We start from the raw sequence: 22,007 nt of genomic DNA, 5'->3' as shown, positions 1-22,007 counted from the left end.
AAACTAAAGCAAAATGAAATAAAAGGAAGCACAGCATTTTCAAATCATGAAAGTAATTTTTTAAACTGTTATGTCCTCTTAACTGTTCAGACTTGCCAGTAAATCAAATGAACACAAAGCAGGAGCATGTTTTCTGCAAGAGCAAATTCTTTACAGAATACCACAAAAATAAAGGTTTGCAATTAGTGTGACATTAGAAACCCATGTACTTATCTAGTCAGGGCCCGTCTCATCTTTGTTTTACCTCTCTATAAAGGATGAGGCAGTTTTGCCCAAAGGAAGAAATAAAAGGGAATCCTCGTTAAAAGGTACATTAACGAAAAAAGAACAGCTTTATTGGGGCATGTGGAAAAAGGGATGTTTGAGCAGTAAATGATAATTTACTTTTGAGGTATATTAAAAAGGTTTAATCTTACTGATCATGAGTTAAATTGGATGTTTTAATCAGTTAGTGAGTGCCAAAAATAATTATGCCAGAGCGCTTAGTCTGCAGAACGTGTACACAAAGCATATAAATCCTGTCCTTCCCCAGGGATTTCTCAGAATAACACACAACTGAAAGACAAAAGCGATATCAAACTCATATAAATTAACATTGCAAATGATCTTAAAAATACAATAAATAACATGATCCCATCACTTTGAACATTTAACACAGAGAAGGGTGTCCAACACAAACATACGCATTAATCTCGTGTATCCTCCCCCAACTTTCTCAGTAAACTTTTTTTCCGTTTTCTTCCTACAGTTCAACTCAAGGTCATTCTTTTCAATGAGAGAGCTTGGCTTGGTGATCAAGCATAGAAACCTGGGTGACTTTTAGAAATGGACATAAAAATTAGGATTTGGGATTATTTTCCTAATGAGTTTTTACTGAGCAAGTAAAATAAAGGAGTTGAATCCAAGGACCATAAAATTCCTTTGAGGTTCTGAAATTTCTATGATTTTATGATTAATGTTTACCATAACTCATTTTTATGAGATGAAAACTAATGTAGCACATGAATCAATGTTTTGAAACTACCAAAGATAGTAACTCTCACAAATACCTATTTAAGTAGTATATCATTCACTAAGAGTATATTCCTTATAATTATATTTTTATATCAATGTTAAGTACATGTTCATTTTGTTCTTTAGCTCTTGCATAATGACTTCAGCACTGAATTGTTTTCAAAATACTTATTATATAAAAATGTCTTGGTAGCCCATGTGCTTTATTCTATTGTGTATATAAAGATACAAAAAATGTCAATGTATTTGTGTGTGTGTGTGTGTGTGTGTGTGTGTGTGTGTGTGTGTATAATTTATTGTGCTAGATTTTTTGATACCTTTAATCCTAATTCCTTTGATAGGTGTGAATGAAGTACATCTGGAAAATCTGATGTAATTGTAGCAATATTAGAATATATGTGTGTGTAAATTCAATGTAAAAGCTTATCATTTCCAAGAGGTAGATGATTTTTTTAAGTAAAAGAAGAGTAGGCAGAGGTTAAGTGAATCATCAGTTATATATCGGATACTTTTCCCATCATGTAACTTAATTGGTTTACACTGATTTTGTACTGGAGTATTTAGAGACAACATGGGGGCCTTTCTGCAGATCTGAACAGCTGCTTGATTTGCTAATGAACAAGATTATCAGTAGCCAATTGCTCACAGCTGACAAACTGCATGCTCCCGGTTAGTCCAGTAAAGAGGGAATTCTATAAATGTGGCTTTTGTGTTCACACTGCTGCCTATTGGGTGATTTAAGGAGTCTGCTTGTCCCTTTAGTAACTGAGTTTCATTATATGGCAATTAGGACTAGAACATACAAAATTTTACACTCTGTGAAAGAGATAGAATGCTCGAACTGAATACCTCTTCGTAAATACACAATAGCAGCAAATGTATTTGCATGATTTTTGAGTTGAATGTTGTTACTATTACTTGGAACATCAAGGATCCCCATAAGACCTTTATTAAAACTCATAATCTACTATACACACTTTTTTTGCAAGTGATATGAGACATTAATCTGCTTCAAGTTAAGAACACTTGCAAAAGAAATTAATTTACTTTAGGACACATAAGATTACTAATCTGACTAATCATATGAAAAAAAGTCAAATATGCATCACTTTATATATTTTGTTTCAAATAATGAGTGATGTCTCTTAGAAAAAAGAAACACACATTTGCAATGGGTTAATATAAGCATTATAAGAAAGACTGTTTTGTAACTAGAGGCACATTGCATCTTTTAATATGTAGTTGTCATTTTCTACACTATTCAACACAATTCTAATGTTTAAATAAATTATGAATGTATTTGATTCCAATATCCATTGTGAAAATAAGATTTAGAAATGAACTCAGTACCCTTTAGTATATTGCCCTCTCTTACCTCAGTGGTCTCCTTAAAAACTATCTATGAAGAGATGTTTCAAATGACTGGATTGTCACAGGCATGTTCTCAAAATATCATATTATTTTCCTTATCATATATTTAATATACAAAATGTAAAGTGCTACAGTATCAAAGGCTTGCCCTCTTGGAAATTCTGAGAAAAATATACCTGCTGAGAATATATTTGAATTAAGATGAAATTAGATTGTGAAAGATTTTAATATTTTTATTTAGCATGCTATTTTAATGAACATATTGGTGTTATCATCCAATTTCCAGGGTTATGATATTTTGACTTGTATAAGCAAAAATTTTCTGTTCAATTTCTCTTTGTTTACCTTGAAATTTTTAATGTAATACAATACTAAAATAACCCTACATGATTGTCATTCATTATAGGCATTACTTTTTACACACCCTGACTCTTGTGCTTCCCCTGATTCTGAGTAAATCCAAAACCCCTCCTACTTTGTCTCAATATGACTGAATCTGACTAAAGAAAAACATTGTCCTGTGGACTGCTCTGTTCATGTGGTGGTTTTCATAGTCTGAAGTAGACACCCAATGGTGTCTTCTGATCTCTAACTGCTTCTTTAGTCCGTTTATATTTATACTCTCTTATACTTATCTTCTCACTTCTCATACCTCAACACACCATGACATTTCTCTACTTGTTGGAATAAATTTTCAGCAATCAGTTCAATAGTCTGTAGCATGTATGTACCACATTTTCAATCTCCACCCATCAGTTGAAGGATATTTAGATTATTTCTATTTCTTAGCTATTATAAATAGAACAGCAATGAATATGGCTGAGCAAGTATCTGCAAGATAGGGTGTCAAGGCATTTGGGTAAATGCCAAGGAGTGGTATAGCTGGGCCATATAGCAGATTTATTTTTAGATTTTTGAGAGTTCTCCACACTGATTTCCAGTGACTCGACTAGTTTTCCATCCCTCCATCAGTGCTTGAGAGTCCTTTTTCCCAACATCCCCTCCAGCATTTGTTGTCAGCTGTTTCGTTGATCTTTGTCATTCAGGCTGGAGTGACTTGAAATTGCAAAGTTGTTTTGATTTGTATTTCCCTTATTTCTAAGATTCTTGAGATATTTCTTAGCTACCTTTTTTCTTTTCTTGAGGTCCCAGGCTCATTTTTTATGATGGGTCATTTTTTTTAACTCTATGTTTTTAAAATAGATTCTAGATATAAATCCTGTGGCAGAGATATATCTAGGAAATATTCCCTCTCATTCTGTGTGCCCCCTCTTCACCCACTTTATGTTTCTTTGGCTATGCAGAAGCTAAAGCCCAGAAGGCTTGGGTCCATACAAAGATCTACAGGCAACTAAGGAATGTTAAAAGTAGGAGAAATAGTCTTCCCCAGAGAAGAAACATCAACTGATTATTCAATACAAAATGGTCAGCCTTGAAAACACGCATTTAAGTAACATTATTCTAACTGAGCACTTTGTACTTATGTATTCAGGAATATGTATGTATGTACATGCATGCATATTTACATATGTATGTATATATTTAACGTCAATTAACAATAAAGAGGCCAGGAATTTGAAAGAGAATGTGGAGTGGAAGGTTTTATGTGAGTAAAGGGGATGGGGAAATTACACAATTATATTATAATCTCAAAAATAAAAGAAATAATTTTAAAAAGAACTCTGCCATGAAGAAAAATTAAGCAATCAAAATAGAAGCTCTGTGAATCCATCTTCCACATTTTCCAGTGTGTTCTGTCATGTAGTCTGCCTTCTCACGTGAAGATATTTCCAGTGAACTATTAAGCTCTTGTCCAAATCCACATGACCCCACCTGAATCCGCATCTCTTCTTTTCACTCAAAGACATGAATCCAGGAATGCAGTTTCTGACTTTTTCCTACGGCATCAGTCCTTCACATTTTCTGTGCATTCTCAGAATGAGATGTGCACTGTTTTCTTGTTCTCATTCCTCTCTCCACAAATCTTACTCCAGTTTTTTTTCTTGTTCTCCTTCTTCTTCTCGTTCTCCATTTCCTTCTCTGTCTCCATCTCCCTCTCCGTCTCTGTCTTCATTTCTGGACAGCCCTAATATCAGTCACAGTGATTATCATAAAATACTTCTTTTAATCACAAATTCCTGGTTGAAAATTAGGTGATTGATTCTGGGTCTCTGTCCTGTTTGATAATTATGGTCAACAGTTGATTGCTGCCCTTTTTGCATCCTTTCTTCATGTTGTCAGTCTCTGGATTTCTTTCTCCATGAGTGATCTCTCTTTCTCTGTTCTCTTTACAGAGTCATCTCCTTTTCCCAGGAAGACAATTTGGATGCTTTCCAGAATTTCTGCTTTCATCTCCTGTCTATGTGCTCTTCTTTGTGATCTCACATAATTCAATGGATTTATTAATAGCTATACACTGACAGTTCTCCATGCATATTCCTAGATTAATGACCTCTCATAAACTATGGACCTAACATAACCAGGTAAATGTCTGATAGAAAAATACATTATATGTCCAAATCTGATTTCCCCAAACCTTGTAAACCTCTAGAATTTTACTGCCTGATTGATGAAAATCTATTTTAATTAAGTTGTGAATATTTGTGGCACAGAGACTGAACCCAGGGCTTTATTATGTTCCAGAAGTATTCTACCACTGAACTACCTCTCCAGCCCCAGGTGATGTCAACCTTATTCTTCTTCTGTTCCACTCAAACCACCAGTCACATTTGCATCATTTGAAAATCTTATCACCATATCCTTAAAAGTTGCATTCTCTACCTACCCCTTAAGTTGTACTGTCATTGCACTGCCCAGAGCATTCTCTTTCCCTGTTTCCATCACAGTACCCTTCAGCTCTTCTACCAGTTCATCCTTCTCTTCTACAGTTTACAACACTATAGCACCCAGACTGATTCTACAAAACACTGCTGTGGTTATATGACACTTGTCAACATTTAACAGTGATACTAAATTTTACTTAATATAAAGCAATGAGCTATACAATGGTCTAAAAACTCCCAACAACAACAAAGTCAACCTATTTCTTTTCATCCATCTTTTCTTTCTCTTTTCCTTCTTCGTGTGGCTCTAGTTACATTCAACTGATGCTTTCCTTTGATGAGCACACTGTTTCAAATGTTTCTTCTCCCCGGAATTTCCTGCAGCTATTACATATAGTTAATATTTTTTCTCCAAAATTTCTCTCAAATATTAAATAAAAATAATGAAACCCCAAGACACTTATTTAATACTGAAAATGTCACTCTTCCCACCACCAGTCCAAATCTTTGTGATTCTGATCTAATTTTTATTTCCATAGAACTTTTCATCTACTAAATAATTATATATATTACAGACATATTAATAGTTTTTGAAGAAATATTTTAAATGTAAGACTTCAAGAATATGCATATTTAATATTTAAAAAGTACATTTAGTGTTTGAAAAATTGTTTTGGTTGACTAGTCAAATTACGTCATAGTAGAATCTAGTCTCATGGATTTCATAAATAGGAAGCAAAGAGATAAACATCTGCTGCAATAAAATATGCTGAAATCTGAGCTGAGACATGCATGAAGAAGATATTATGAGAGCTTGCACATGTGAACCTAAGGCTTTCACAGGTGGGCAGACTTCTGTCTGACAAAAGTCTCATTATTAATTTTAGCCAAAGAACCATAGATTAGGGACACAATGATAGCATAGGTAATTGTTCCTACTGTACTGAAATCAGAGATAGACACAAATAGAAACTTTTACACTCAACAGCATGGTTAACCAAACCTGAATATCTATACTATACAGAAAGGAGTCTGAAATTTATTCTTTTGCTGATGGCACTGAGTCCTGTGACAAAAGGCTAACATATCATGTTTTTCTACTGTAACTCATTGGCTTCTCCTCATCCCAGTATGAAGTCAATTACTACAATAAGTCCTGGCAAAAAAGACAGTAAACTGCCTTTTAGATTATTTATACTTTGTTTTTCTGAATAGGTATGGGAAGTCAAGTTATTCTAAGACAGTGAACTAGATATAAAGTACTAGCTAACTAAGAAACTACTGGAATACTAGGATTCGGTCCTTGGGATTTTCCATATGAAATGTGAAGTTCCATAAGAGAAAAAATTATAATAATCATAATTTTTACAATTATTGGATAATATCTAGTTGTCTATGAATTGTAATCTATGAAGGACATTTGGTTTAAATATACTATAAATAGTGAAATTCTGACTGGGATATTGATAATGTTTAACTAAAGAAGATAAGGAAAAAATGAGTAAGAATTCTATGATTTAATATCTGTCTAATAAACTAAAGAAAGCAAGTAAAATACTTGTATCGGTTTAAAAGTAATAAACGTACAGTTTCATCATTCTTTAGCAAAGAGCTACCAACTGTATAATTTTCTAGTTGATTTCCCTCTTTTCAGTCTTTCTAGCATTTTGACAGTTTTAACTAATGGTATCAGAATTTAAATAAAAATGGGAATACAATGTGAAATGCACAAGTCAGTCTCTCTCTCTCTCTCTCTCTCTCTCTCTCTCTCTCTCTCTGTGTGTGTGTGTGTGTGTGTGTGTGTGTGTGTGTGTGTGTGTGTGTGTGTGTCTCAGGGGGTGCGTGTGTGCTTAGGGATAGAATTAAAATCATGTTTTTGTAAAAGAGTATAATTTTAACTATTTATCAAGATTATAGATATACTACAAGATATGGGATGTGACAGAAAAGCTGGTTCAGTAGCAATAATAGTAGGTGACATATTAGCAATATAACTAAGTGCCAACCAAAGTCTTTCACAGCTACTGTGCCAGGACTAAAATAGAAATCAGACACATGTTTCTATCAGATGGGGGTTCATCGGTAAGATGCAGCTGTTGCCTTCAGCACAGAAATTGAAGATAAATAGATTCAAACGTCGAGAGGTTATAGCATCATTTGAAAAATCTAAATTCTAGTTACGTTTTGAGTAACATGAAGCACAAAATGAAGTTAGCTGATTTCAAACACCTTTTCACGATTTTTTGATTCTCCAAGAACATGCCAGAAACTTTACATAGCAATTTTTATTCAAATCAGTCAGTTGTCAGCAATTATTGTAGCAAAGAGTAGGGAAGGCCTTTTCCTGCTGCCATGAAGATACATGTGACTATCAATGTTTCACTAGCTGTAAAGGATGCCCAGGCCACAATCTGCTAGTGACAATAGAAATGCAGTACTTTACACCACCAGTGGAGCAGTGAAACAGCAGTGCTTTGGTAATCAGTGGTGAACAGCAGCAAATTACACTAAGGCATTCTTCATCTTATGTAATATGTTTGCCTTTGAAATTGCCCTACAATCAGGTTCATAGCTGTAATTCCAGCACTTTTGAGATGGAGGCAGGAAGATTGAGAGTTCAAAGTCACAAGGTCATCATAGGCTACAAGTCAAGGCCAGTTTGGGCTACACTAAACTTTCTCAAAAACATAGTAACTTAAAAATATCAAACAAACAATAAACAAATAAAAGTTTAATTTGAAACAAGAGCTGCTAAAGAATATTATCTTTCCATATATGTCACTGTTGTTGGGACAATTTTGGAAACTATGTTTTCTGAGTAAATACAGAAAGAACAATTCCAACCCTCTTATGTATATATAAAAGACATAAACGACCATTTTGCTGGAGAAATCTATTTAGCCCACTTTCTGCATGTGTTCACTGCTTCTGGTGTCTTTAAATACACCCCAAACATTACACAATTGGGTATAGGTATTACATTTTAAGCATCTGCTATGGGTGGCTCTACTTTCCTTCACTATCACCCTAGACTTGTTAACATTTTATTTCTGCCAAATATTTTCTTAGGTCTCAGTTTCCATGTCTGTAATTGATTTAATGCCTTTGGTCTATTATATGTTGTGATGGTTTGATTCTAAAATGTCCCTCAAGGGCACATGTATTATAGTTGTGGCTCTCAGCTTATGGCATGTTTTGGAAGTCATTGAATCATAGTGTCTTCAACTTCATCAGTGGATTAATTCATTGATAGAGTCATAACCATAATGACATTGGAACATCATAGAGACTCAGGATGAAGTGCCTAGCTGGAGAATATATACCTCTGGGGTGACACCTGTAAAGAGTATGTCTTGTCCTTGGAATACCTTGGTCTCAGGGCTTCCTAACTGTGAGGAGGTTCTGTGAGATATTTGAGCAAACTGTGTAAAAGTGTGTCTTGGTTTCACCTCACTTGCCTGAGGCACCTGATTGGTTTAATAAAGAGCTAAATGGCCAATAGCCAGGCAGGAGAGGTTACGCAGGACTTCCAGGGAGAGGAACTTGGATTCAATCTAGGTGTTTGAGAGATACCAGCAAGACACGCAGCGAGTCAGGCATACAGAATGGAAGAGAGGTAAAAAGCCATATGGCAAAATCTCAATGAATAGAAAAAGGTTCATTTGAGTTATAAAAGCTAGTTGGGAACAAGCCTAAGCTAATGACCAAGCTTTAATAATTAATAAGTCTCTGTGTCATTGTTTGGGGGCTGGCAGTCAGAGAAAGTCCTATAGTATAAAGACCAACTACATTTGGTACTCAAAGCACAGCACACATATCCACATATGTCTGAGAAGCTGAAAAAAGTTCCATACAAGGAGTCGGAACACAGAGTGCTTTCTGGCAACTGCAGTCTTTCAGGTAGACTATGTGCTCAAGGCTTATAGAGGTCTGACTCCTTTAAGAGTCCCTACTGTACAGCTGAGCATTTGAATAGCTGGTGTGCTACTTGGGTGAAGTCTAGGTAGAAATGTTTACTGCAGCTCAGCCCACCAACTTCCCTGGGGCTGTTAAGTGTGGCTCCTGGTGAGTACTCATTGGCATGAAGCTAAGCTCTCCCAGAACCTGGGGGGCAGGCAGAGCCAGCTGCCAGTTCCATGTGCTGAGTGGAGCTGTTTAAGGCTTGGCTCATGCTGTCAGAGAACACTGCAGGTGGTGAGCAAAGCCAGGTCCAGACCGAAAAAACATCTAAACAGGAACAGAATGCTTAAAAATGTGCTTAGACACTGACAGAAGCAAAGAAAATGGGTATAGACAGTCATAGAAAAAAATGTATAAATAAATAGTTTAAAAATACTAAACTCTTTAAAGAGAGAGTAAAGAATAAAAAGAATAAGTCAAGTAAGGATAGGAAAGACACAGGGCATCTGGATCCTGTATGTGTTGACTTAGAATATTTTGAATGCTGATGAGCAAAGGACAAACACTGCTGAGATATATTGGATTGTAGAAAGAATTGCTAAATTAATCCAGCCTATATATTCTAAGAGTATCTTAACTTTAGAATGGAAGTCAGAAAATGTGTTGTGCTTGGAGAGAATTTATGCCTTTGTTTCCACAGGAAACAAAGCTATAGATTTCTTCAAAATTAATAAAGATAAGATTTAAACAGGAAGACCTCCTGAAAGTCTTGGCTACATATATAAAACAAACAAACAAAACAATAACCTACAAAACAGATGATGTATAAGCTGATCCTTCTACATGGGAACCTCTCTGAAACTGGATGAGATATGATAAATCTTGTTGGCTACAGAGTCCTCATGACTTATTATTATATGACATCCTTTCATAAGACATGAATGGAGATTTGTATTGCAGTTTGGTTATGCAGTTGAAACAGACTATAAAGTTAACATTTGCCTTTTACCTGATCAAACATAAAACAGCAAATCATATTTAGCTGATTTGTACACAGTGCACATTCCATACTTGTGTTAATGCAGATATGTATGTTATCTTTAAAAGTTTGTATGTTTTCAAAACAAAAGGACCAGAGATCACTGAAGACAAGACAAGTAGCACAGGTGATCCAGTCTCTCAGAATGCCTCTTTTGCAGTTTCCACAAAAATCTGCATCCAGAACAACTTTGAAGCTGCAAATTGAGATGGTGGTCCAGCCTCACAGACTACTCCAGCCAGGACTTCAGATAATCTCTGCACTTTCCCATCACACAGGAACTGAACAACAACAAGAATAAAATACAGCTAGTTCTCCCAGGACTTGACTAATATCCCAATTATCACCCCCAGACAACAGGAAGCTGTCTAGAGAACACAATGCCCACATTCCCAAGAGGTGGGGTGGATGGTTTTTTGGTCATTCAGTGGGTTATGGATGTTTGTCAACATTTAGGGGGGTTTGTTGCAAGTTGTTATTGGTAATTGTCAGGGAAGAAACTAAGCAAACTAGATTAGATTTAGGGATCTAGTTCTAAAAAGAAAATTGAGGGAGCATAGGAATGATAGGGAAAAGGTAGATTATTGAATCTGCTTTTAAACTAAAAGGCCACTATTAATCTCAAATATTTTACATTGGTATGGATTTTGTATATTGATACAAATTTAGGGTTATTTTTGTTATAACAGTATATATATATATATATATATATATATATATATATATATATATATATATATATTTCTAGTCTTGTTTAAGGTATTGTACCTATATATCTCATTTAAAAAATGTAATGTATAGTTCTAGTCCTTTAAAGCTATTATTATAAACTATTTAGAAAAGGTTAGTAGTTAGTCATCTATAACAATCAAGCTTGTAGTCATGTTAGGGATGTTTCAAGGTCAAACAGAGATAGATATATTTTTGATAGATAGGTCATCTTATAACACTTCAGAGATCTATAGAATATGGCATTTAAAATGTTTTAATAACATAAGGATTTTCATAACAGTGAAAAAAAAGTATTACAGGCATCAAAGAACCTCCATATGGAGTTTGCTTTCATTGTGTCTGTAGCTAGAGTTTTCCTGCCTTGCCCACAGTCAGGACAAATCTTTGTCACCAGCCAGTCCCACAGCCGCTCAGACCCAACCAAGTAAACACAGAGACTTATATTGCTTACAAACTGTATGGCCGTGGCAGGCTTCTTGCTAACTGTTCTTATATCTTAAATCAATCCATTTCTATAAATCTATACCTTGCCACGTGGCTCATGGCTTACCGGCATCTTCACATGCTGCTTGTCATGGCGGTGGCTGGCAGTGTCTCTCTCCACTTTCCTGTTTTCTCTATTCTCCTCTGTTACTCCCTCCTATACTTCCTGCCTATCCACTGGCCAATCAGTGTTTTATTTATTGACCAATCAGAGCAATTTGACATACAGACCATCCCACAGCATGTGTCAAAGTTCTCTACAGGGCAAGAAACTGACTTTGTCTGGAGTGCTGACAGTATGCTATCCAAATTGGAAAAACAGAATACAAAAAGTTGACTACTAAACTTTGATGAGACAAGGTAGGACAGTCCTTCAAAACTTCTGCTTCACAGAAAGGTCTGTTGGATATTCTAGGTCTGTAGACTGAGGATGGATGCCCCACTGGTGCCAAGGGAGCATGAGTGACTCTTCAGGAAGCCAGGTGTCGCTGTCATTTCTATAGTTTTAGAAGTTGTCTGCTCTGCACTCCCTGTTTACTCAGGTAATATTTTATCCTTCCTGGATCTCTGATGAGGTTGTCCTTCCTGGATCTCTGATGTGGTTGAAGACAAGGTAGCTATACCATTTTTTTTGTTTGTTTACGAATTCAAAAAAGAAACTTACAAAAGAAATGTAAATTTTACAAGATTAAGAGACATAAAAGCTTAAGTTGTTTATCTAAGAAAATATTTTCCCCTGTCTCGAAAAACCAAAAAAAAAAAAAAAAAAAAAGAAAATATTTTCAGGTCTGTATTAATACAAGTTATGATAGAAAGTGGTTTACATATAAAACTTTGAACTCACCAAGATGAGATAAATAGTAGAGTAGTTTTTCTGAATTTGCCAAATACAAATGAACTGGACATTGTGAATGTACAAATTGATAATTGTTCTTATTACATATAGTTTTCCTATGTTAGAGTTAAAACCTTTCCTTTTTATTTAGAAAAAGTAGGATATGTTGTGGGATATTTGAGCAAAGTATGTAAAGAGGTATCTCTGTTTTACCTCACTTGTCTGTGGTACCTGATTGGTTTAATAATGAGCTGAATGGCCAATAGTTAGGCAGGAGAGGTTAGGAGAGAAATTCCAGTAGTGATATGTGGTGATATTTTGAACAAATAAAAGATCAGAGGACAGAGCAAGCCACTATATTAAACATAAAGGCCAGGCAATGGTGGCACACACCTTTAATCCTAGCACTCAGAAGGCAGAGGTAGTGATCAGTCTGGATCTCTGTCAGTTCAAGGCCACACTGGGCTACACAAGATTAATTCAGTCTAAAAGAGAAACAGAGCAAGGCAGTAGTGGCACACAGCTTTAATTCCTGCACTTGGGATCACATGCCTTTAAACTCAGCAGTAGGAAGGTTGAGACAGGAAGTGATATGGCTGGGCAGAGAAAGGAATATAAGTCAGGAAGAGACAAGAACTTGTGCTCTTTCAGGCTGAGGAGTTGGTGAGGTTAGAGGTGGTGGCTGTGGCTTGCTCTGTTTCTCTGATCTTTCACCTTTCACCCTAATATCTAGCTCTGGGTTTTTATTAAGACCAATTAGCATTCATGTAACAACGAGAGGAAATCAGAGTGAATCTAGTGCGTGAAAAATGCCAGTGAGACATGGAGAGAGTTGGACACACAGAATAGAAGTGAGGTCAAAAGTCACATGGCAGATGTAGATTATGGGAAACAGGTTGATTTGAGTTAATAATAACTAGTTGAAAACAAGCCTAAGCTAGGGCAAGGTTTCATAATTAATAATAAGCCTCTGTGTTATTATTTGGGGACTGGCGGCCAAAAAGAAAGTCTGGCTATAAGGAATTGAGAAGCTTTCCTCTACTTCCTGTTCTACATCATCTTAAGTCCAAAAGAAGTAGAGCAAGCTGGCCATGAAGTAAAACTGCAAGCCGTAATGACTCTCAATTTAAGTCTTTACCTTACACATTTGTAACAATGACAAAACACTGACTAAACATGTGACTATGAATCCTTTCAGCCTGTGAAATAATGAATTCCCCCACATTCAGCTAGTCCTGTGACTTCTTTTGATTAATAGCATATAAGAAAAGTCTGGATGATTGAGACTTCATATGGCTCTTGTAAACATAGGTCTGACACTGTAGCTCAGGCTGATCTAGTCCTCACTCTATACTCCAGGCTGCCTTTGAACTCAAAGCTTCAACCTCTTCAATGTTGAGATTAGAACATACTTTACATAATTATCAGGCTGGTTTTCTGATTACATAATAAACTTAACATACCTGCATTTGTTCTATGCCTACCTAGTATTGGTTCCTCTCACACTATCACAGCAGAGGCTGATTCTGAGAATGAACTCTGCTGAGCATACTCATACAATTACAGTAGTCACTTCTTTAATGTTCAGGGATTATTTCAAGTTTTACTTTGAAAATAGAACTCATGGAGACAGATGCAAGGTTAACACTAGCAGTTTGCTAGTGACCCTGCCATAAGGCAGTAAGAGTACATCAGGTTGGATGTGGCATGGGAGATTCTTCCCTGTGTACAGAAGTCCCTACTTTTCTTTCCTTGGTTGTCCCTTTTTAAAGAAAATGAAATGCTGCAAATGTAGTTCAAAACATGTTATTAGCTGCTTTACTAAGCTCTTTCCACATAACCACTTTTATATTATTTACAGAATTTCCCAGCTGCTTCCCTGACATCCATATTAAACTAGCAACTGTTGTACTTATGTAAAATCTCAGTATCTAGCTAAATAAGCTTGCAGAGGTTTTAATAGCCTGTTCTATCCCATTAATAAATCCTTGAATGTTTCCTCATGGAGTCCAGGGAATTTGATTCATGTGAGGAAAGTGCATGTTCTAAAGAGAATCATTTGAACAATTGACATTTCATAGACTTCTTTAACTAGTATGAAGCTCAGATAACATATAGGAACTAAGTTCTTCCATGCTAGACTTCCAGAGTCTAGAGTATATATAAATTCAAGTTTTTATAGAAACAAGGCAATGCGCAGTAAGCAAGGCTGGTAGGATGTAAGACACAGACTGCTGGGCTCTCATGACTCAAATAGCCAAGCTCCAATGAGTACAGCTGCAACACAGCTTCTGTACCTAAGGTTCATGGAGTAGCATGGAAGAGAGGAAAGAAAGATTGAAAAACTCAGAAGACCCGAAAGCCTGCTGTGAGATTGTAACTCCTAGAAATGATAGGGATGCTATGCCAATGAAACCTCAACAATATGGCTCCTAAGTAAAAATTAAACAGTGACCTAGCCAAAGACATGATAATGGAGACGGAAGGTTTTTTAATGGAATCCCACCCATAGATAAAGAACTATACTCAATTAACTACATTTGATAGAGGGAGAATTAACCCCCAACTGGTTATTTAATACCAACTTGTCAGCCCTGAAATCTTATACATACATGAACCACTAAATACACTCAGCAGTTACATTTAAATATTTATGTGTTTCTAGCACTCTAGATATGAAAGCAGGAGGATTACAAAGTCATACTCAGCTATGTAGGTCAGTAAGGAATATTTGAGACTGTTTTAGAAAATGAAGAAATTCATGTTTTTGAAAACTCTGTCAATCTACAAAATTTTTTAACTATTTATTGTGTATATGTGTATAGGTGTGCACTTACTAAAGTGTGTAAGTCGAGTGAGAGAACTTACTGGAGTCAGTTCTTCTCTACTATTTGAGTCCCAGAGATCTAGCTCGGGTACTCTAGGTTGGTGGTAGGTAACTTGGTCTGCTCCACCATCTCACCAACATAATTTCAATTCTGCCAAGTAATATAACAATGATACTTTATTTGAACACACACACACACACATACACACACACACACACACACACACACACACACACACACACACATGCACACATGCACACACACACACACACTCGGGCATGAAGAACCTTGGTTTATAGGCTCAACTTTATAAATCCTAAATTAAAAACTGAAAATCCTGTTTCTTGATAAATCAGACTCTAAATATGCAGAATATATATTATTTTATAGTTTAGAGAAAAATACACCCCCTTAAGGATTAACATGCTCATATTGTGCACGACCAGTCCAGAAACAATGCCTGCCTAAATCCTGGTTTCTTATTTATTGATCTTGTGTCCTTCAAATTGTTATTTTAAATTTCTATACCTCAGTTTGTGTCTAAACTAAGGAGATTACTAAAATAGTTGTACTTACTTAACAGCATATATGTGTTTAATTAGCTATTTTGTGACTCTGTTAGATCAATATTAAATGCCATATTATGTTAGATCATATTAAATGCCATAGAGATAGTTGTTGAATGAATAAAGCTCACATAAATGTATTGTCTTTAAATCCTCATTGTACTGAAAATATGGAAAGAACAAGCTTATCCTGAGTTAAGCAGGCTTGGAATTCCCACAGGGACCAAGTAAAAATATGTCAATCTATCACCCTATGTCAAGAGGTGACATTTGCAGTGTGAGAGAAACTTATGTCACAAGAAACTTCCACAGCAAGACTCAAAGTTATTCTGTTTTTCTCTTTGCTAAGATATGGTTAGGGTGCTCAGCTAAGAAAAGTTGGATTGTCAGAAAATAATTACTTTGGCTACCCTAAAGTAGTTGTGTTTATATGAGAGTAAATGGACATGTGCTTAGAAGGTGATTTCTCAAAGAAACAGTCATCTAAAATAAATTAATTCATAAAGGAGAATGTATTCATCACATGTTCCTTGCTGCAATAAAACCCCATTACTAAGACAACTCATAAAGGAACAGATTAGTTATTTTGGCTTAGTTTTCCAGAGACCCAAGAATCCATATCAAGATAGGAGATGTGGTAGCAAGCAGCAGCTGACATGGCGGCAGGATCAGTACACTGAGAGTTCACATCACAACCACAAGTGCAAACCAGTAAATGAAAAGTGGAAGTGACATGACTTCAAACTTACAAAGTGCTCCTTCAGTGATGTGCTTCCTCCAGCAAGGTCATACCTCCCAAAACTTCCCAAATAGCACCCTTGACTGGACCAAGTGTTAAATGTCTGAACCTATGGGGGACATGCTCATTAAAACCACTGCATCTCATTGAAATCACTAAAAAGCATTTAACTTTTATTCAATAAGCATAGTTCTCTGTATGTATTAAGGAGCTGTGCCAAAGGATATAAGGAGTAAATGTGTCCTCTTCTCCAATGTCTGCCCACATTGTCAATACATTGACAGTAACAAGTGAACATAATAAGCCTGTCAGAGATGAGAGTCCATAGAAGACCAGAAAGCTGCTCATCACTTGCAACATCATCATGAGGAGTGATGACTAATTCATTTTCAAAATTTACCCTTCAAAAAATCCATAGACACAGTATCCTGATAGATTGAAAATAAGAAACTATCTACAGTTTACTGCATGTCATTGAGATACTTTGACTGAAGACTCATTTAACTATATATGTTTGCTAGACTATGACTTGATGGTTTTAACTGCAGCTGTTCTACTCCCCCGGAAACATGCTTACCAAGATCTAGTGAGTGAAAGCTGTGGATGGTGATAAGCATGCTACATTGTAGAGGAATTCTTCGAAAGCAAAAATATCATCTGAGTTCCAACTGTCAGTAGAGTTCGAAGAAAAGTTCTGGAGACAGGTAAGCAAAGATGGCTTTCTTTACTAGCCTAAATTAGGAAACTACAAATTATTTTTAACAGAATTCTGTTGAATAATATTGATAATTTGCATGATGCAGTTTTGTGTGAAGCAAAAAAAATGGTTTTAGTTTCAGATAATAGACTTAAATTTTACTTCTTAGATATTATGAACAAGGTAAACAGAAAGATCTTTTCTGTTGTTTTGAGGGGTTTTTTATATAATTTTTTATTTTATGTGCATTGGTGTTTTGCCTGCATGAATATCTATGTAAGGGTGTCCCCTAGAACTGAAGTTACAGACAGTTGTAAGCTGCCATGTGGGTGCTGGGAATTGAACTCAGGTCCTTTGGAAGGGCAGCCAGTGCTCTTAACTGCTGAGCCATCTCTCCAGTCCTTGTTTTGGGATTTTGTTTGTTTATTTGTTGTTTTTGCAAGACAGGGTTTCTTTGTATAACAGCCCTGTCTTGAAACTTGCTTTTGTAGACAAGACTAGCCTGAAACTCATAGAGATCTGCCTGCCTCTGCCTCCTGAGTGCTAGTATTAAAGCCATGCACCACCACACCTATCCTAGTAGAAAGATCTTAAAGTCTATAAGGAACCAGAAATATATACATTAATCAGATTCCTTTATTAAATTAGCTGATCCATTCTTTCTGGAACTTCGTTGTCTATCTTTCACCTCTTCCATGTCCTTCATAACTAAGTCTTATGAGATGTTTCAGATTATTTTCTTATTTTTAAGTTGAAATAGAAATTATCAGTATAGCAAACAACCATTGATAGTGTTTCACAAAATCCATGTTCTCTTCTACCAGGACTTTAACATTCACTGGAAGTAAAAAACATAAAAAAAATCTGTTTCCTCTGCTGAAGGAATTAGACTCTGAAGAGATTGTTTTCATTCTCTTTGTTTATGATAATTTGTTAGCTCTCAAGTGTAGAAATAATTTTGTTGTTTACATTAATCTATGGTGGCAGTATTAACTTCACATCATACATAAATATAATTATTGATCATTACCAGCTGTAATTCAGTGTTAGAATTACAGATTTACATAATTGTGCTATTAAGTATAAACTTGAACTTCATATCTGGGGTCACAAATAACTGGAGGCAGTAGAAACAGAAATCTCTGATTATATGTCATTCATATTTTAATACATGCTGTTGCAATTTTGATCAGTGTTAATGTAAATATTTTTATGTACTTTACAGCAATGAGATGCTAATGGGTGGAAATTACAGCAATATTGATCTAGCTAATAAAATGCAACACATTAGTAAGGAGGGATATTTATTACATGTTTCAACCATTACTATACATCATTTGCCTAAGGAACATAAGCTCCATCAAGAGTGAAAAAAAAAAAAAAAACTTGAACCAAACGCTAAGCATCTTCCCATTCACAATCATGAGCTTTCTGTTCGGATTTGTTGACATTAATGCAAATTCAAGAAGTGCAATGCCATTTTTAAAACATGCAAATATTCTTTTCCAATAAGGTTGTTACATATAAAGTACTCTACAGTAGTCAAGCAACAGAGGAAATTGTGTTCGGTAACATCTATTCAGATGTCTATTGTCTATCAATAAGTAGTCTATTGATAAACTGTATAATAAAAAGTTAATTTTTAATCTTACAATTTACAGAATTGAAATGCCTTTCAAACCAAAAATCCTTGGTAAGCACAGTTTCAAATGAAGCACATCAAGAACTCAGGATAGTCGGAGATTTTTTTTTTTTTTTTTTTTTTTTGGTTTTCCGAGACAGGGTTTCTCTTGTGTAGCTTTGTGCCTTTCCTGGATCTCACTTGGTAGCCCAGGCTGGCCTCAAACTCACAGAGATCCGCCTGCCTCTGCCTCCCGAGTGCTGGGATTAAAGGCGTGCGCCACCACCGCCCGGCTCGGAGATTTTTTTCAAACCAAGCTGAGATTTATTTTCTTTAATTCAATGGATTTCAGTATGAGATTTAATTGTCTTTCACTTGTTTTTTTAACTCAGTTATATAAGACTGACCATTTATGGTTCAGAATTGACCAAATGACAATTTCAATTTTGTTTTGTCCAATCCAACTATATGTATCTATCTACTCATCCCTACATAAATATTTCTACTTATGCCTATTAATCAACTTTTCTAAGTATTTTTCTGAGAGTATATACAATATATAATGTAAAGGCAATTATGCTTACAAACTGGTTACCAAAATATTCCAAAGATGGGTCTGGAGAGATGGCTCTATGGTTGAACATTGGCTGCTTTTCCAGAGGACCAAGGTTCAAGTCTCAAAACCTACATGATAAATTAAAACAATTTCTAGCTCTTCTTTCAGAGAATATGATGTCCTTTTCTGGCACCCATGGTTATCAGGCATGCATTTCACTTTAAAGATTTTTAATTCTTCTTATTTATTTCTTAACAGCCTTTATGTGTTGGTCAGGTCTGTCCTTCTGCAGGAGCAGGTGTCCCTTCAGATCTTAATTGAAATTGTTTCTTTGAGATATTCCTCTCCCACAGACTTAAAACATATCATGACTGTGTGGAGTATGCTTGTTTTGTCAGTTTTAAGGATTAAATTATGACTTTCTCCTTTCTCAGCAGAAATAGAAGCCATTTTTCATGTAGCTATTTTTCCAACTTTTTAAACTTTGTTAGTTTGTAACTGTGTTCTGTTACACAATTTGGATTTAAGATTTTTAAAACTTTTTGGTTGAAATTTAATATTTCTAAGTATTTGTGGGCTACAGTGAGACATTTTAATTAATGTTTGCTTTGACTAGTAATCAATAAATGTATAGAATTTTAAAATTTGTCATTGCAAGCAATGCTTTAGCAAATGCCTCTGTAAGTGCTGCAGTAAAAACAGTGGTTGTATCGAGATAATTATATTAGATTTTCTATATAATAAAACCTTAGCAATGCATATTCTGAATTAAATGCATGCAGACTTTCAATTCTGTTATATTTTACTAATTATTATTAAAAAATTGTCGGGGATATATACTGCTGATGTCCTAAATGTGTTCTGTGTGTAGAGATCAAATCCTGGGCCTCACACTTACTTAAGCAAGCACTCTATTTCCAAGCTTTGGCCCCTAGCCCCTTTCCTGTTCTGATCTTCAAAATAAAAAAAAAAATTTCTTATTTCATGGCTTCAATGTTGGTGACCTGAGAAAGTCTTCTCCTGTCAAAAACTAAAAATAAACTTGTTCTTTCATTTCAGGATTTATAGTTACCTTTTAAAAATGTTTTGTTATAATCATCATGCAATAATAATAGCACACCTGAGCATTTGGGCTAAAATCAAGTTGCAAAAATAATGCAGCCGCTGAAAGCTAGCCTCCCTAAAATAATTTATTAAAATCCCTTTTTCATATATTTGCATTGACTTCTTTAGTATATGTTTAATCTCCACGTTATATGTGTATACATTTTTGGTCTAGGGCCAGAGTATTTTCTCAGTTTTTAAATTATCCTTGGGTACTCTCTTCTCAATATTTTCAGTACTTTCTCAATATTAATATTTTACCAAGGTTCTGATATATCAAGTATTCTTATATAGGACTCCTTCAGTATCCATTCTTTCCCTCACCAAGGCTTTAATTACCCAAGATCAACTATCATCTGAAAATATGAAATGGGAAAAATTTTAAATAAGTAATTAAGATATTGTGAGGGATTTTGAGAAACGGAATAAAAATGCACACAATTGCATTGCATCATTCTTTCATGTGTCATTATTTTAATCAGTGTGTCCTAATTGTGTATGCTACCCAACTATGACCCTTAGTAGTCATCTTAATTATCAGAGTCATTGTTATGATATAAACAGTATATATATATATATATGTATATATATATATATATATATAATGTATAATTATTTCACTCAATAATCACCCAAAATGCAAATGTAGCAATGCTGGCAATTTATATATATGAAAGTGGTACCATGGAGTATTTCTTTTAAGTGAAAATTTAAAAGTATGGGTATATATGCCTATGAACTTATTGGCAGAGCTAGGATTTGAGGGCAGGGCCTTGCACTTGCAAGGCAATACTCTACCACTGAAATATGTCCCCAGCCCTAAATGATTTTTTTTTTTTTTTTTTTTTTTTTTTTTTTTTTTAAGCTGTTTGGTAAAGGCACTCTAGGAGTCAGGAAATGTGTACTGTCTGTTGTGTTTCCTTTGACTCCCCTTCTACCTAGATTTCCATTAGTTCTTGGGCTCTTGAGAGCTAAATTATGTTTCGTGCAAAAGGCCAATAAATATTTCATCCAATATTTTAAGCCCTGTTTAATTTTCTTTTTTTTTTTTTGTCATCATTTTATTCTTTTATTATTATTATTATTATTATTATTATTATTATTATTTTACAACACCATTCAGTTGAACATAATAGCCACAGAATCCCCTGTTCTCCCCCTCTCGCCCACCCCTCCCCCCAGCCCACCCCCCATTCCCACCTCCTCCAGATCAAGGTCTCCCCCGAGGACCGGGGTTGACCTGGTAGACTCAGTCCAGGCAGGTCCATTCCCCCCTCCCAGACCGAGCCAAGTGTCCCTGCATAAGTCCCATGATTCAAACAGCCAACTCATGCAACGAGCCCAGGACCTGGCACCAATGCACAGCTGCCTCCCAAACAGATCAAGCCAACTGACTGTCTCACCCGTTCAGGTGGCCTGATCCAGTTGGGGGCCCCTCAGCCTTTGGTTCATAGATCCTGTGCTTCCATTCATTTGGTTATTTGTCCCGGTGCTTTATCCAACCTTGGCTTCAACAATTCTCGCTCATATAAATCCTCTTCTTACTCACTAATTAGACTCCCAGTGCTCCACCAGGGGCCCAGCCGTGGATGTCTGCCTTCAGATGCAAATAGATCCATATCTGTCACCGTGCACAAAACTTAAGTCCAAGTGGATCAAAGACCTCAACATAAATCCAGCTACTCTGAACCTGCTAGAAGAAAAAGTAGGAAATAGTCTTGAACGCCTTGGCATAGGAG

General features: G+C 35.6%; 1 long non-coding RNA gene across 1 annotated transcript in view; it reads left to right on the top strand.

Moving 5' to 3' along the window:
* Positions 1–22,007, top strand: part of LOC121822862 (uncharacterized) — a 58,400-nt gene that overhangs the window by 5,092 nt on the left and 31,301 nt on the right. Inside the window, exon 2 of the long non-coding RNA XR_013044784.1 lies at positions 16,839–16,994. This is a non-coding gene — a long non-coding RNA (uncharacterized LOC121822862). The remainder of the gene's footprint in view (positions 1–16,838; positions 16,995–22,007) is intronic.

Source organism: Peromyscus maniculatus, chromosome 15 (genome assembly GCF_049852395.1).
Source record: "Peromyscus maniculatus bairdii isolate BWxNUB_F1_BW_parent chromosome 15, HU_Pman_BW_mat_3.1, whole genome shotgun sequence".
In the NCBI taxonomy this organism is placed as follows: domain Eukaryota; kingdom Metazoa; phylum Chordata; class Mammalia; order Rodentia; family Cricetidae; genus Peromyscus; species Peromyscus maniculatus.
Note: the sequence above shows the minus strand (reverse complement) of the source record. Positions and strands in the feature narration are given on the sequence as shown.